The 16,060-nt window shown below is 38.1% G+C and overlaps 1 pseudogene; it reads right to left on the bottom strand.

Moving 5' to 3' along the window:
- Positions 1-6,011: 6,011 nt before the first annotated feature.
- Positions 6,012-14,755, bottom strand: LOC120106566 (annotated as a pseudogene).
- Positions 14,756-16,060: the final 1,305 nt, after the last annotated feature.

Raw genomic sequence — 16,060 nt, 5'->3', positions numbered from 1 at the left:
CCATTATCAACACACGGGAAAATGCACGGAACAAATCAATGCTGCCAGGGTGTGCCCAAAATAAGTCATGCACAACATCCGTATTAGTACAATTCCTATGCCACTCAATATATTTAGCCTCTGATAATTTACCTAATAGATGTTGCATTTCAGACCTCCCGGCTTTCTCTGCAACCTTAAACCGTTGACGTACATTGTAGATAGTCTTGATAGTCGTAACATTGAGGGCATCTCTTTCCTTCAATGTGGATAATATGTCCTTTGGACGAACCAAACTCTTCGACATATCCACTAACAATTCCGTCTCCTACTCAGATAATCTCCCTGCATATGAGTGCCCCTCCAGATTCTCTGCAGCGGGATGATTGTGCACTCCACATACGACCAGTAATATCCAATCATCCGCAGTATCCAATTTCTTTCCTCTTAATGCAAAAGGGCATCCACACTTCTTTGTCCCACAAGCAGTCTTTATTCGCTTTTCTTTTTTGGTTCGGTACGTCCCACCCCTCTCACAACCTAACGTAATTCTGGGTTTCTTAGAAATGGTACCTGCATCAGATGATTTGATTACAACAACAAAACCATTTCGCCTCCCAGCTTCACGACACCAATTACACAAGTCCTCTCTACTCTTGAAGATCTATACATTAAACAATTTATGTAAGTACATAGTTGTAAAAATAGCTCGCTAAACTAATACAAAATTGCACAATACATTATAATACCTCGTAAGTTGTAAATTCGCTTGTGTAATCCAGTACAAATTCTGATCCAATTATACTCGATTCGGTTGTAGCATAGCCCTACATATAAAATAATTTATCACCAAGAATTAATGAATCAGAGGATCTGTTCGGCACAAAATTCAGCACGGCACGCGATTTGGCACCAGAAGCCTTCTGTTCGGCTGCAGAGTGCCGAACAGAAGGCTTCTGTTCGGCTGCACAGAGCCGGACAGAACCCTTCTGTTCGGCACTGTGCAGCCGAACAGAAGGCTTCTGTTCGGCACCGTGCAGCCGAACAGAAGGCTTCTGTTCGGTTGAGGGTTGCCGAACAGAAGGCTTCTGTTCGGCACTGCCTTCTGTTCGGCACTGTTCAGCCGAACAGAAGCCTTTTGTTCGGCGATCCAGTGCCGAACGGAGCACGAACCGTGAAAAAAAAAAAATTTCGAAACAAGGTGGAACACGTACCTTTGCGGCCGATTCTTCGTCCCAAATCACTAGTTGCTTGTCCATGCTTCGAATGGGGCTTAAATCTCCTTCAAAGATCGCCTAAACGATGTAAAGGGATCGAGGGGTTTAAGGGGGGTTTGAGGGGGGGTTTTTTTTTGCTTTTCAAAACGAAACGGAGGAGGAGGAAGGGGGAGTGTATGAGAAAATCTCAAGGGCAATATGGTAATTACACTAAAGGTTAGTTTGGGTATTTTCTTTTTGGTTTTTGGGGGGTGTCCTGAGCAATAGGGGGGGTGTATATAGAACTACCCTAGCAGAGAGGGTGCCGTAAACGGGGCCCGCGCGTGGGTCAAAGTCTTATCCGACACCGACCTTTTTCTCGCTCCCACTACCACCCTCCACCTCAAATTAAGTTAAAAAAAAAATCTAGGGGCGATTGCTCCAGCTGTTTTCCCGCCACCGGCAGAGAATCGTAGCCGTCAATCCTACCACCCAGAGGTCGCAGTCCGCCGGATCACGCGGGAAAGGATGGCGACCCTCGGATGTGGACACCCCGACACCTACTCTGTTTTTAAAATGGCCTAGAGACTTATATCTAATAATATGTAAAATCTATATTTATATTAAATTAAATTAAAAAATATGATTATTTTTAAATAAAAAAATACATTTTTTTTATATTCTTTGATGGCTGTAATATTATATAAAATTATTTAATTATTTTTTAAAAAATTATTGGAAGTAAATATAATTTATCTTCAAAGTTTTGAAATTTACTCTAATTTTTAATATACAGTAAGCTTTACATTAAGCACATATGTTCGAAGTTCTCAAATGATATAAAAGAATATTATAATTAAATAATATACTCTAAAGATATAAAAGAATACTGCTACTATTTAATATATACTACTTCTCTTTCGCTCACTCTGCTTCTGCACAGAGATAGTGTCAGTAAGGAACAAAAAGGGATGAATCCTTAAAGAGAGAGAACGTTGCCATCAATTGCCTGAGAGGAAAAAGAATGGCCAAACTGTCCTACTCTGGACCCATTTATTGTACGCTCCCTTAACTCTGTTTTCATTGACGTTGTCCGTAGTGAAATGTGCACATATATATATAGGAGTTTTTCTATTTTTTCCCCTTAGTTTGATGGAAAGAGACATGAAGTTGGAAATTGTTTTTTTTTTCAAAGTAGTTATATGATGGGTAATGGAGAACAAAATCAGCCGACACCTTGTTCTTACTCAGCTGAGGACTCAAAAAATATTGGAAACCGAATCTTGATTGATGTAATAGAACAGGGATATTAAAAGCTCAATAAAAATAATAAAATTAGCATAGTTGATTTGCATTGATAAATTTTAGAATTATTAGTTTTGAAATTAATTATCTAAAATATTTTGATGAGTAAACAATATTTTTTTTTTGGTGGAAAAGTGTTTGAAAAGATTGTTAATTATGTTGATAGCCAATATTTGGTATATATCAGTTTTATATTGGATGATATTATAAAATTGAAATAAATTATGGTTGGGTATTGATGGCTTCTAAATATCAACACCAAAAGGAGAACTTGTATGCTATGAAACTGGCCTATCCATTGTATCTAAATCTCTAGCACAACCACCAATAGCAAATTATAAAATTGTTCCATCTTTTAGAAATAAAAATTTAGTAGCTTGTTTGCATGGGTGAACTATGAGAAGCAAGAGATGTGGCATGCTAATATAAAAATGAAAGAAATCTCTAATCAATTGCATGAGTGATAAGAATACTAGTTAATGCTTGAGTATTTGATTATTGCTCCAAGTAAGATATGTCCTACATGTATGATAGATGTGACTGCAAGAGCATGGAATATTAGTCCTTATTGAGTAACTACAATATATATATATATATAGGCTTATCAAAATGAGGAAAGGTGACCCTAAACATTTTGTGTTTGTGTAATTGATACTCTTGTGACTTCTTGTATTATTCTCACTTTTTTTTCTTTTTTCTTTTTCTTTTTTTTTTTTTGGGGGGGGGGGGGGTCTTTGATTCAATGAAGGATTTGAGTAATATTTCCTAATCTTGCACATGTTGTCATACAACTAAGAAATCTATGGTCTCCAAAGAGCCCTATTAAGTTTTGATGAAACCATGAAAGTTTGGTTGTATACTGTTTTTAAAAGTTTTGTTTTCTTAGAACAACCGAGAACTAGGATGGATAAGAGCTAAGGAAAAATTATATGAGGGTAGTATTTAAAACAAAAGTCAGCGATATCAACGATTGAGTAACTCTACCAACTAATTGATTCCCTTTCATAAAAAAATTGTTTAGCAGCACACTTGCCACAAATTATAGACATATTGTCTTTTTCTCATAGTTAGACATGTTTCTTCTTTAATTAATTTATAAATTTTGAATGAAATTGTATGTGAAATCATGTGCAGCTTCCATGCTTCTCTTAATTGACGAGCATCATATACTACTTCCATTCATAGGCAAGGCGCTTAAAAACATGTTTCAACCATGATTTCATTACGGCATTATATGGATAAGAGCTATAATATAAGACCATAGTCAATTGATATAGCAATATAACTTTAGTTAATTAAAAATATTGCCGCTAGGAATTACCTTTTTCTCTCTCAGCATCATCTCGGAAGCGACCAGCATTGGAGCCATCATCATCCAAACACCGCGATCATCATCTCGCCTCCCTGGAGCACATCGTGATTTTCGACTGATCACTATTGTCTAAACAACCAATCGTCCGAGCTCTTCAATAGCTCAACTATCTTAGCATCTTAATCAAACAAATTTCTAGCGGCAACAAAAATTACGAAGGAATTAACTTTTTGAATTTTTTTACTACTATATAATAATAGCCATTATGTGAAAGGAAACCACTGAATAAATAATGCAATAATTTTATATATTATTACTTTCATATTTAAATAATTTTATGTTATATTAATTATTATAAAAAAGAATGTTTACTTTTGTAAAAAATGTAGCAAAAATTGTGATCAACATATAATGCTCCCGTAATGGCCATGACAAGTTTAATGTTCATTATTTATGTTCCATTTAAGGCCATAGGATGGCTGTCAAGTCAAACTTATGCTTCTTTTTTTTTTTTTTGGTCAAAAGTCAAACTTATGCTTCATGCACATTGCAAAACCATCGTTCGGAGAAGAGAGTTGGATGAATCACTTTCATGGGATTTGCATCATTTATTAGTATCGAGTTAATTAATACATGACATGGCCCAAAGTTGAAATCGTTGCCTCGTTGGCCATGATGTGAAAGGTAATTCAGCTATCAAGCCTTTTGAGTGCCAACCTGTTATATTGGCCCTCAATTCAAGAAACTTTTTGTTTGGGTTCGACTAATTTAATTACTTTAAGAAATCTAGGCACATAATAGCTGATATCCCAAACTCATCATAAGTACGATTGCAAAAAATAATATTCTTAAACCTATAAAGGATATGAATATATTATTCAATATATAGTTCTATGATTTGAGTGTTATAAGCTGGTCATCCAAGCACTTCTCTTTATGAAACTTTTTTACATTTTTCACTACTTATCATTGGAATATTTCTCCATAACAATAAGGTTTTTGACCATATATTGAAGCTTGTCTTTCCTCCTCAAATCAAAAGTAGGAATACTAAAGCTGCCCCATTTCTTCAGCACTTGGCTTTACTGCACCAAGCACTCATTACCGTCAACATTTTTTTTTTTTGATGAAATCATTACTGCCAACATTCTCTTGCCTTTGTTGAACGACCCACTTGTACGGATGAACAAAAAGTGTAGGCGCCAAATGATGTTGAGCAGTTCGTTTTACGTTCACTTTTCGCTTGATACAAGATGAAAACCCTTTTTGGTTGGAAGAAGCTAATCTGTCTCATTTCGGTCACAATATCTTTCAAATGCTAAAAAAAATTTTGAGCAGAGATTTGATCACAATATTACCAACATTACCGGTGCTCGCAAAATATGTTGCTATACCTGCGCAAACATAGAGATTTGATCTTTTACAGAACATTATTTTATTTTGATGCATGATAAAAAATCAAATAATAACTGTATAACTTGTTATATAAAATCCTCTAGGTATATTTTCAATAGCTGAATAGTTCTTTCAGAATTCTTTGTCCAGTCTTAGCCTGTTTATGATGAACCAAGTTTCATAATAAAGGAAAACTGGTTCTGGATGCTAGTTTCAGTGTTCTAAACATTGGAGCCATATGAGAGAAGTCTCTCTCCTTGCGGACATTTAAGGAGGTCAGCATGAAGTTGATGAAGTTTTTAATGGTTCACAACAACCAGAACAAATATGCCAGTAACCGGACAGCTCAAGCTCATTGAATACCAGACCTGCTCCTTCATCTCATTTCTTTGAATGAGATCGAGAATTGATCATGGGTCGTAATTTGTCGGTAATTTAAGTCTAAAACAATTTTTAGCAGAAATAGAACAGTGAAAATAAGATATATATGTGACATTATATGACTAGGCAAATGTCTTTTATTCCTTGGTGCGTCGCATCCTCATGATATTACAATTGATTCTCCTAAAGTTTACCTACCTCGATAGCTCAAATTACTACATTCAACATATAATTTGATCATTTTGGCCACATAAAGCTTTGACACAGTAATGCATAACATCATCCCTCTAGCCACTGCTTTTTTTCATTTGTTTAAGCTCCAATGAAAGCAGATATATCACAATTTGTTACCACTCTTTTAACAACCTCCTATATGATTCTTATTCTTAGGTGAAACCTTATCATAGTACAATCTCTCTGTAGAAATGAAGGCAAAGTAGAAGTTAGAATGCAGCCCCTTTCAGAGTTAATCCTAACAACTGGAACAAGTGAGAACTTAAAAATTGAAAAATTACAGGTTATACAGAACAAGTATGAGAGCTTGGAAAGCATTGAAGTGATCATCATGGCTCGTGCAATGGTCCTTTCCTAGCTGTTGTCTTTGCTTCTGGAGTTTTGGCAAGCTTCTTCAAGGACCCCACACCCAACATTATTACTCTTACAAGCAGCATGGGCTTCCATCCTCAGCTGTACTTCTGAAAGAAAGGTGGTGTTTCACGAGATCAGTCAAGACTACTCAGACTCTGCCCATGAAACAAAGACAAAGTAAGAACTGCTGCTTTTTCAGTGGGGCTAGTATTGCTTCCTCTAATAGAGCCTGGTCGTTACCACAAACAGGATGTCTCAGCTTTGAATGCTTTAAAGGATTCTCCTACTTGTTTATAAATATTCATTCATGAAAGCATTGCATTCAACCGAAATCTGTCAAAATAAAAGATAAATACAAAAGAACTTCCTTTGGAGAATGCATAGATCTACATCTAAAATGAACAGTCAAGTAGCCATAAAGCATGTGAAGGTAGTGTTCTCTATTGGTTGGCCATATTTTCCTCCATTCTTCTTTCACGGAGTTGATATGGTTGCAGCTAAAGCATTGTTTTTGGAGTAACAGATGGGCCCAAGCATTGTCATTCTTTGCAGATGATGTGGATAGAGACAAGAATAATGGATAGTGCAGGATGGGGTCGAATTTTTGTTCTGATGGCACTATTTTGGGCAGCTTGGAATGAGAACAATGCTGGTGCATTCTTCAGTAATAACAAAAACTTGGCCTTGTAGGTTTTGTTTGTGATCAATTAATTCATTGGAGGTCAAACAAGAGCTTCCTTGACAATGAAACATATTTACTCTGAGATGGAGCATGAAAACAAAGATGGCCATTGTAGTCCTGGAGTGGTGATATTAATGAACAAGCACGCGCACAGCATGCTCATGGTAAAAACTTCATGCATGATCCACCCTGATTTGAAGGGGTGTCGGAGAAAGCTGATGTAATAGCTCTCCATCATGCGCGTAAGTTTCAAATTAGGTTGCCCGCTCATGTAGCACTAAATTCTTGCTTCAGTCTGTATAATGAAATTATAAATATTTAGATACATGCACTATTTGTGTGGTCACATACTCTCCATGTGCGAGTTCTATAATTTATATTGTCTATGTGCTTAATATTTTACGTATTGGCTGCAAGCCTTAATTTGGAGAATGTGTTGACTTAAACATGCTACAGGTCTAACAAGTATTTATTGTTATCGTATAACACTACGCAGTTAGTGTACTGGCCAACATGCTAGTATGGAGCAATTCAAACACACTACCAAGTGACATACATAAATGGTGCTCAGAGGCATATGGGTCTTATTAGTTCCAACAACTACCAGATCAGTCTGTATCTCATAATGCAGCATGACATGTACTAATGCTTAAAACAATACTTGTGATGCGGATAGGCACATTATGGTACTCAATTAAAAATTGAGTATCAATCATGTAATGGTTAATTATCTAGATAGGTCATATCATATATTGTGCTGATTTTCTCCATACATGTTGTACAAAACTTTACGCTCCTAAATGAAGTCAGGACCAAGTTTATACAGTAATTTGATACTGTGATGCAGGAAGGAGCAGAAATAAAAAGGCCATACTGGAGAGCATGTTCCAGATAATATGTGAAATTTTATACTTAATAACATGGTCTTGAATTGTGCTTGCAGGTTCAAAGACGGCATAGACTCCAATTACTGGATAAATTAGAATTTTTCCATGAAACTACCTGACTGATAATTTTCCATACGCCACTTAAGGGTTCATATGTCTCATTAAGTAGTTTCGTGATATCCAACAGAAAAACATAAAAGTGCAGTTGATTAAGCAACACAGACAGTTGTGTTGTGTGCTGGCAGAAATATGAAGTTGGACAAGGTAAGCTCCAAATGTACTCACAAGGCAACATTAGGTTATTTATGTAAACTGCAACCTACATCTATATGCAATTATGCATTATGCTCTGAGGGAAGTACAATCAACCAATCTAAAGGGCTTAACTAAAAGACCAGCTTGTGATATCATTACCATGAAAATAAAAATAAAAATTATTTTATAACCTCTGGATAATTTACATGACAGTTAACTATATAATTGAAGTACCTCCATTAGAACATCATTGTAATCACAATTGGCAACCTTGACAACTACACATCTAGAGGTTCTTTCTCTCACTAACATAACTTCCAAATAATAATTATCAATAAAAAAAATTCTCAAGCTTCTAAAATTGAAGCATGCCATGAGAAATCCGAAATGAGTTTAAAAAGCTTTACCCAGCTGGCCCTAGATTCTAAAAGAAAAACCTAAAAGATGTCACGAATAAGACCAAACATAATTACCTCCTTTTCGGTATGCCTGAAGCGACACCTAAGAAACATGCCTAGCAATGGAGACCTTTCCCAAAGAAACCTTAAGAACATATTATCCCTCTCAGTCTTGCTTCTACTAAAACATCTAGCTCACCACCTTTTGAAAAATCTAGACAGACTTCTTCTTCAAAAGCATACTCTCTTCCTCTCAAGCATGCCTTTCACACTCATCTTTTTCTCCCCCCTCTTCCTCTTGAAAGCCTTGCTTTCAAACTCTCATAGAGCTTAAGAGACCTCGTATTCTTCCTTTTCTCCTCATCTTTCTCCTATTCTCTAACTTGCAAGAAAAAGGGCATCTGAGAAACCATAACCGAGGTGAATACCAAAGAATCACATGGTTTGTAACTTCATATATTTTAAACAAGCAGCAACATACTCATTTCCACTCCAATACCTCGAATCCATGCTTGTGTTTACTTCCTTATCCTTTAAGACAGGAAAAATAGAAGACAAAATAGCACGGACAATGGGTAAGTATTTCAAGAATTACAATTACATAGCGACATGGATTCAACACCACAGAGTACGGACATGAGAAAAGGCTAAATTATAAAGACATAAATTCAAGTTTTCCACTATCACAGTTGCAAAGCGAGACAAAATAGCTCATTGGTTAAACATATATGTGACAGGTTGAAGATAATAATCGAAAGGGCCACCATACACTGCAAGGAGAAGCACTTGTTCATGATTCCTAGAGGATAAAATCTGTAACTTGTAGCCATAATGACATATCAGAACAAGAATTTTTCTAGAGAATAGGAGGATTTGGTTCACTGAAAGTGTCCTACAACGAATAGAGTTGAATTTTCTTTTAGTCTTACTTATTATACAGTTCTAGAATCCGATTGAGCTGCAGACAAGATACCACATATTTTCATTGTTTTCATAGGCAGTGATCATGAGATACTGGCACTTGCTTTGCCACCCATTATACTTCACCTACGATGTATAGAAAAGGTTATATATGTCACGCCCCCGCCTCCTCGGGGCACGTGAGGCACCCAATGCCCACATGGGGGCCACATGAGGAGGGACCGCGGGGCTCCCCTGTCAGATATTGTCCGGTTCCGGGACTTCATGCAAGCGTCCTTCACCCCTCCCCGATTTTGTTTTCCTCCCAAAATGCGTCTGCAGGATTAGGAGACATCCGCCTCATATGCCCAAGATCTAGAACGAGTCTTTCCGATGTGGGACTATTGGGCCTCACACCCTTCCCACCATCGGACAAGAGCCGTCCTCGGCTCTGATTATTAGGTGTGAGGCCCAATAGTCACACATCGGAAAGACTCGTTCTAGAGCCTGGGCATATGAGACGGGTGTCTCCTAATCCTGCAGACGCGTTTTGGAGGAAAAACAAAACCGGGGAGGGGTGAAGGACGCTTGCATGAAGCCCCGGAACCGAACAATATCTGGCAGGGGAGCCCCGCGGTCCCCCCTCATGTGGCCCCCACGTGGGCACTGAGTGCCTCACATGCTCCGCGGAGACGAGGGCGTGACATTTGGTATCAGAGCCGAGGACGACTCTTATCTGATGGTGGGAAGGGTGTGAGGCCCAATAATCCCGCATCGGAAAGACTCATTCTAGAGCCTGGGCATATGAGGCGGGTGTCTCCTAATCCTGCAGACGCGTTTTGGGAGGAAAACAAAGCCGGGGAGGGGTGAAAGACGCTTGCATAAAGCCCCGGAACCGAACAATATCTAGCAGGGGAGCCCCGCGGTCCCCCCTCATGTGGCCCCCACGTGCGCACTGGGTGCCTCACGTGCTCCGCGGAGGCGGGGGCGTGACAATATAGGATTTGGATGATTTCTCAATGAAAGATCATAATTAATGGTTATGAATGCACTTCACTAAATACATTGCAAGAAAAGAAATTCTTAAGAGAATATGATCCTTAATCTGTTTGGCTTCGTATTTATGATTCTTGCTTCATTTCTCGATGGGTCCCCCCTTTCATTGCCTAAAAATTGTTGATTGCTTGTCAATATTTCTGATTAACCTGGGATTCATAACAAGTACTTGCTTGCTTGCATTTCCAGAATTTTTAACTAAATATGGGCTGTATGATGATATAACCAATTAGAGTCACTATTGCATGCTCAGAGCTATCAAACTAGAAGAACAACACTATTTAATCATAAAGCCTACAGAGATTTTAAGTTTCAGTTGAAACCAATTTGTTTTTACCGAAACAGATAGGCTTTGGCTGAGATCAATCTGAAATTGACCAATTTGTTGTCTTAAGTTTGAGGTATCAATCCAAAATTATAAGGTTAAAATAATTGAATGAAAGGTTGATATACCATTTATCATTAAATGCTTGTAGTATTCAGTAGAAGCATGGTCATAGTTTGAATTCGATTAGGGGTGCCATCTAATCAGGTCTAGGTTTTAGTAAACCCAGACCCAGACCTATACCCATTGAGGTTTGAGGTTTAAATTTTGTTCCATACCAACCCATTGAAGGATCCAGTTGGGTCCACTTTGAGGTAATAAAAATATCATAAAACCTGCAGGGCCTTTGAATCAGGCTCGGGTATACAAAACCTGCACCCTACTTAATGTGCATTGGGTTTGGGTCAGTGTGGATGAGGGTTGAACAATTAATCAAGTTATCTTATCAATAAAACATCCAATTTCATGCTCCAAAATTAAATCATGAACAAGTACTTGATAATTAACCATACGGCAATGGCTGACTAAGAATTGAAAAGAGACATTTATTTTAAAGTCAACAAACACCTAAATATGTTCTAGCATGTGATATTTTTTATTTTTTCTACCCCATTAAGTTATAGAGCAACATATAGAGTTTCACATACTAAGAGTTTAGAAATTGAAAGGTATATAAATAAAACTAATATTACATATGTATATAAATGAAACAATTAGTCGGGATCAGGTCAGGTCAAGTCTTAAAACCTCAAACCTAGACCAGGCTTGAAATTTTCAATGGGTCTAACTTTTGGACCCACACCAAACCCACTAATTGATATGTTGGGGCTGGTTTTGGTTGGGACTGGGTTGGGTACCAGGTTTGCAGGTTAGGGTAACAGCCCTAAGTTTGACATCGTAATAGAATCTGTTAGTGAATAAAATTGCTTCATAGTTTTACCTAGAGGAGATGATACATCAATTTGGTTCTTGTGACTTATCAATTATATTTTAAGTGGCATTATTTCATTAATGCTATGCTCAAGAAAGAGTGAGATTTCAAATTCTTATCCAAGAAACCCCTACTATTCTCTGCCTATATCCAAAAATGGAGAAGAATCCTACAAATGTTTAATCTCGTTCCATTTATAACAACATTTTTTAGGCATGTATGTTTGAATGTGAAACCATGGCATAAGTAACGTGCATAGAAAGATGATGCTTATATAGTCAAACTATATAAATTATGATACTAGATAATCCAAAGAACAATAAAACAATGTGAATTAAATTGCCTTAATCTCTTTATTTTTATCTTACTTTTTCTATTTTAGGATGTTATACTGATATTTTGACCAAAACTTTGAAACTCAAAGAGAAGCTGCCAAAACCGAAACTCTATTTGGGAGACTGAAACCGAGTTTTATAACCTTGGCATATTTTAAAAATTTACCAATGATTGTTTTATCACGTCAGCTCCTCAGAAGTTTCCGGAATAAAAATTGCAGAATTGCTTAAATGATAATGATTTCACTTCTTGATGATATTAAACCTACATAAGTTAATAATATCTGTTTTCAACTTTTTATCTGGCTGCAAATAATCTTATTAAGTAGAGAAATAAATCAAGGGAGTGCAGTCCCTTAGAGGCCTTTCATTAATATAAAATGTTGATATAAACAATGGGTAAATATTTCAAGAATTTAATTCATACAGATGTTCAATCTGAAATACTTCTTCTAATTGAAGATGTTGGATTGCTAATATTGGTTTTTGAGAAGATCCCTAATGGGCCCTACACATTCTCACAAGCAAAGACAGCATGTAGTTCCATTTCTTGCAAATTTCAAATTATTTAAAACAATGGCCTCTTTTGCTCCTTGGAACATCAAGACGTTAGGACCAAATTAGTGTTTAAACTACAAAGCAATCTGAAGTTTGTAGGTTTATAATGCCATTGACAATAATTTTGATAGTTTGAACTAAACAATTGGGGAGAAATTCTGTTGAAGTTTTGAAGGAAGGTTCAGAAAAATCAAATATAAATTTAAAGTTGAATGGTAGATCTTCAAGAATAAAAGGAAACAGAAAGAGGACTCTGGAGATGTATATCCACCAATATTCTTCATGAATTTGTAGGATAAAATACCAATTACTTTATCAATAAATCTTTGAATTTTAGAAATAATACCATTTAATTCTTCAGGAAAATACTAGGATAGCCTCCCCACGGCGGATGCCATGGACCACTCATGGAAATTACTGAGGCTACCTAAAAGTCTTAACATGTTTTTGAAGAATTTCCATGGATAATCCTTTCCTCTGAATATATCAATGAATCCAATTGTTGGTTAGAGTCATTTATATCAAAATTGGCCTGATTACAACATCCTATAATATAAATAACCTTAAACACCTATAGGAAAACCATTTATCAGCCACACGCAATACAATACAAGCATATAAAGAAGCAAGCTGCAGACAATGCTTTGAATGAGGCAAGACAGAGGAAAAAAAAAAACCAACCCTTCTATTATTCACGAAAGCAAGAGGTGAGAACAATTGACATGTACATAGTCCGTGACACCTGCAGTAACATACAGAGTATCACAAGTAAAGAAGAACAATATCATTATTAGAAAAAAACGTACCAGGTAGGCTCCTCAATTCAATTTGGGTACCTAATGATCCTCTGCAAGACAACGGTCCTTGCCTTCCCTATATCTCTGCTGCACTGGTCTGTTTTTTCACCCAAATCCTCGATGCTCTTCGTAAACACCTCCACCTTCTCCTTGATCTCCTTAATTCCAAACTTCACTGCCTCCTCATCCCTGAGGGCGAAGTCAGCATTCTCCAGCAGCACATTAATCTGATCCTCCAAGCGATTGACGAGCACACCGATGCTATCCAAGTCCTTTATAACAATGTAGGTGCGAACCTGCATGGAGCTGAGAATTCCCTTTTGCCCCTTCAGTGCCTCCTGGTAGTCCTTGAACAATGAGTCAATCCATTTTCCCATCGACCCCACAGGAATGGAGGCTGCAGCAGCCAAAGCTGCAGCAACCGGTGGCGCAGCCACAGCGGCGGCAGCCACCGAGCAAATAATAATGGTGGCAACGGTGGCTGCAAAAATTATGTTAGAGACCTTCCTCCATGTCTTGATTGATTTCAGCTTCTTGTTGAGCTTGTTCTTCCGCTGATTTAGCTTCTCAAGCATCGATAGCTGCTGTCTATGGACCGACTGAAACTCCTTGAAGAATTCCTCTGTAAAAGGATCGCCGGCAGCCTTGAAATGCCCTCAATTCCTCTAAAGTCCTTAAATACTTCTTCTTGCAGTCTTGTTCCACCACCTCCTCCTTCTCTTCCTCGAAGTGCTGGAGGGCAACATGGAGGATCAATTGGCTGTCCCGGGCCTTCTTGAGGCACTTCTCGAGGGCGGTGCAGAAGTCTAGAGTCTGGAGGCTGTTCTCAAAGTACTCCTCGACGAGGTTGAAGAGCTCGGGGTTCTTCCAGATGTCCTCCTTGCCCTCGAGGATGACCTTGACCACATCTTGGTTCATCTCGAGGAGGGACCCGGTGACCTGCCTGAGGGAGTCGAAGGAGAGGGAGCGCAACTCCACGCCGTGGGCGAGGGTGGAGATGACACGGCTGGTGCGCTCCTGGAGAGTGTCGTCGAAGGATCGGAGCTCCGGATCGAGGCGGCACGCCATCTCGTAGGAGCTCAGCCCGGCCAAGTACTCCATGCCGCTGTGCCCGCCAGCGGAGGCGCTGGTGGCGCCACCGCCGTCGACGTTGAGGACTGGCGGCGTTCCAGTGCTGAGCTGACCGCCCATATCGGCCGAGATCTAACACCTCTATCCAACCCAAAAATCCAAACTTTGGTCAATAGAGAGAAAAAGGAGAGATTTTTATCAAGCAGAATGCTTCAATCCAACGTAAAAATCGAAACTTTGGACCGAAGAAAGATGAATCTGGGTGGAAAAATTGTCTCGTTTACGCGATTAAGCAGGAAAGATCGAAACTTCTAAGTGATTAGGAGGAGATGAGGGAGAAGTGGGCAATGTGGGAGATGGAGGTATTGGAAGGGGGGAAAAGAAAGGAGGAAAAGGGGTTTAAAAGGGAAGGGAGATGGAAAGGGGGAGAGGGGAGGAAGAGGAAGAGTGTGGGATTTGGAGATGTCTTGTACGCATGAGAAATGAGGAGAAAGGGGATGTGGTCGGCAATGGAGATCCCAAGAAGCGACTTAATCTCTCTCTCTCTCTGTGTGTTGGCGCGCGCGCGCGCGCGCAGTTTCCAAGCAGGAAGCAAGGCAAGGAGAGGTTGGCCAAGGAGAGAGCGAGGGGTCAAGAGCAACGTAGGAAGACTTGGGAAGACTAAAGAAGAAAATGGTGGAGAGGGTGCGCAGGGGGCAGAAGAAGGAATAAAGAAGAGGGAGAAGGTAGGGACAGTGGAAAGAAGTTTACCATGTGTGACCACCAAAGCCCAATGTTCTGGGGTCTAAAGTGTCTGAACTGCCTTTAATCCTTTAATGGGTCTTGTCCTTCCCTTATCAAGTGTCGAGATTTTTATGCTTGAAGTATCTACTTTCTTTTTGTTTTTTATAAAAATTATAATTGGTTAGTGAGTTCTACTTTAGTCTTTAAGATGGTCAGCATGTTTTGATATCACGGATGGATTTACTTGACTATTGATCTAACTATTTTCCTTCTGCCATTTGATTTAAATTTTCACTTTGCTTTATATCAAGAAAATACTTTTCAACTTGCAAGTTGTGTATTTTTCTTTTATTATAATTTATTGTTATTTTCCTGTTCTGTTTTTGCTTGTCAATTTTTTCCTATTATCTGGACTAAAAATGAATGAAAGCAAGCACATTAAGAACCAGAAATTCTAATAATTAAATTATGTTTAGGGGATAGCTTCGATAATTTAATTAAGGGTTTGGTGTCTCCGAAATAAAAAGAAAATTAAAATAACATGTCTATATTAACAGTAGATGTTGATTTCTAAAACAAAATAAATGAGAAGTGTATAAATAAATACGCTCAAATGATTCATCTAAAGAGTTGGCAAAAGTAAAGGAAAAAAAATATCATAGTTTCAAGTTCAATGAAACACTTTCGAGCATCATTGTGAATATATCAACCTAACGGCCAGCAACTATGTTAATTATTTGCATTATTATAACTAATCTTTATATTTATGTGACTCCATGGCCTTCTAACATGAGAATTCATCATAAGTTTTAGTGTTTTTTTTTAATTTTTTGTGTTGCTTAAGAGAGGAGGGGATGATTAGACTATGATAAATCATTCAATCATACACATTGGTCAGCCATGAGCTAAGGCATTGGTGCTCTGTTCATCAGAATTGTTAGTTTTGCTTGATATCTTTACGGCCAGATGCCCAGGTGACTTGGTCA

The sequence above is a fragment of the Phoenix dactylifera genome, unplaced genomic scaffold, assembly GCF_009389715.1.
Source record: "Phoenix dactylifera cultivar Barhee BC4 unplaced genomic scaffold, palm_55x_up_171113_PBpolish2nd_filt_p 000566F, whole genome shotgun sequence".
NCBI classification, from domain to species: Eukaryota; Viridiplantae; Streptophyta; class Magnoliopsida; order Arecales; family Arecaceae; genus Phoenix; species Phoenix dactylifera.
This window is presented reverse-complemented; position numbering and strand designations above follow the sequence as displayed.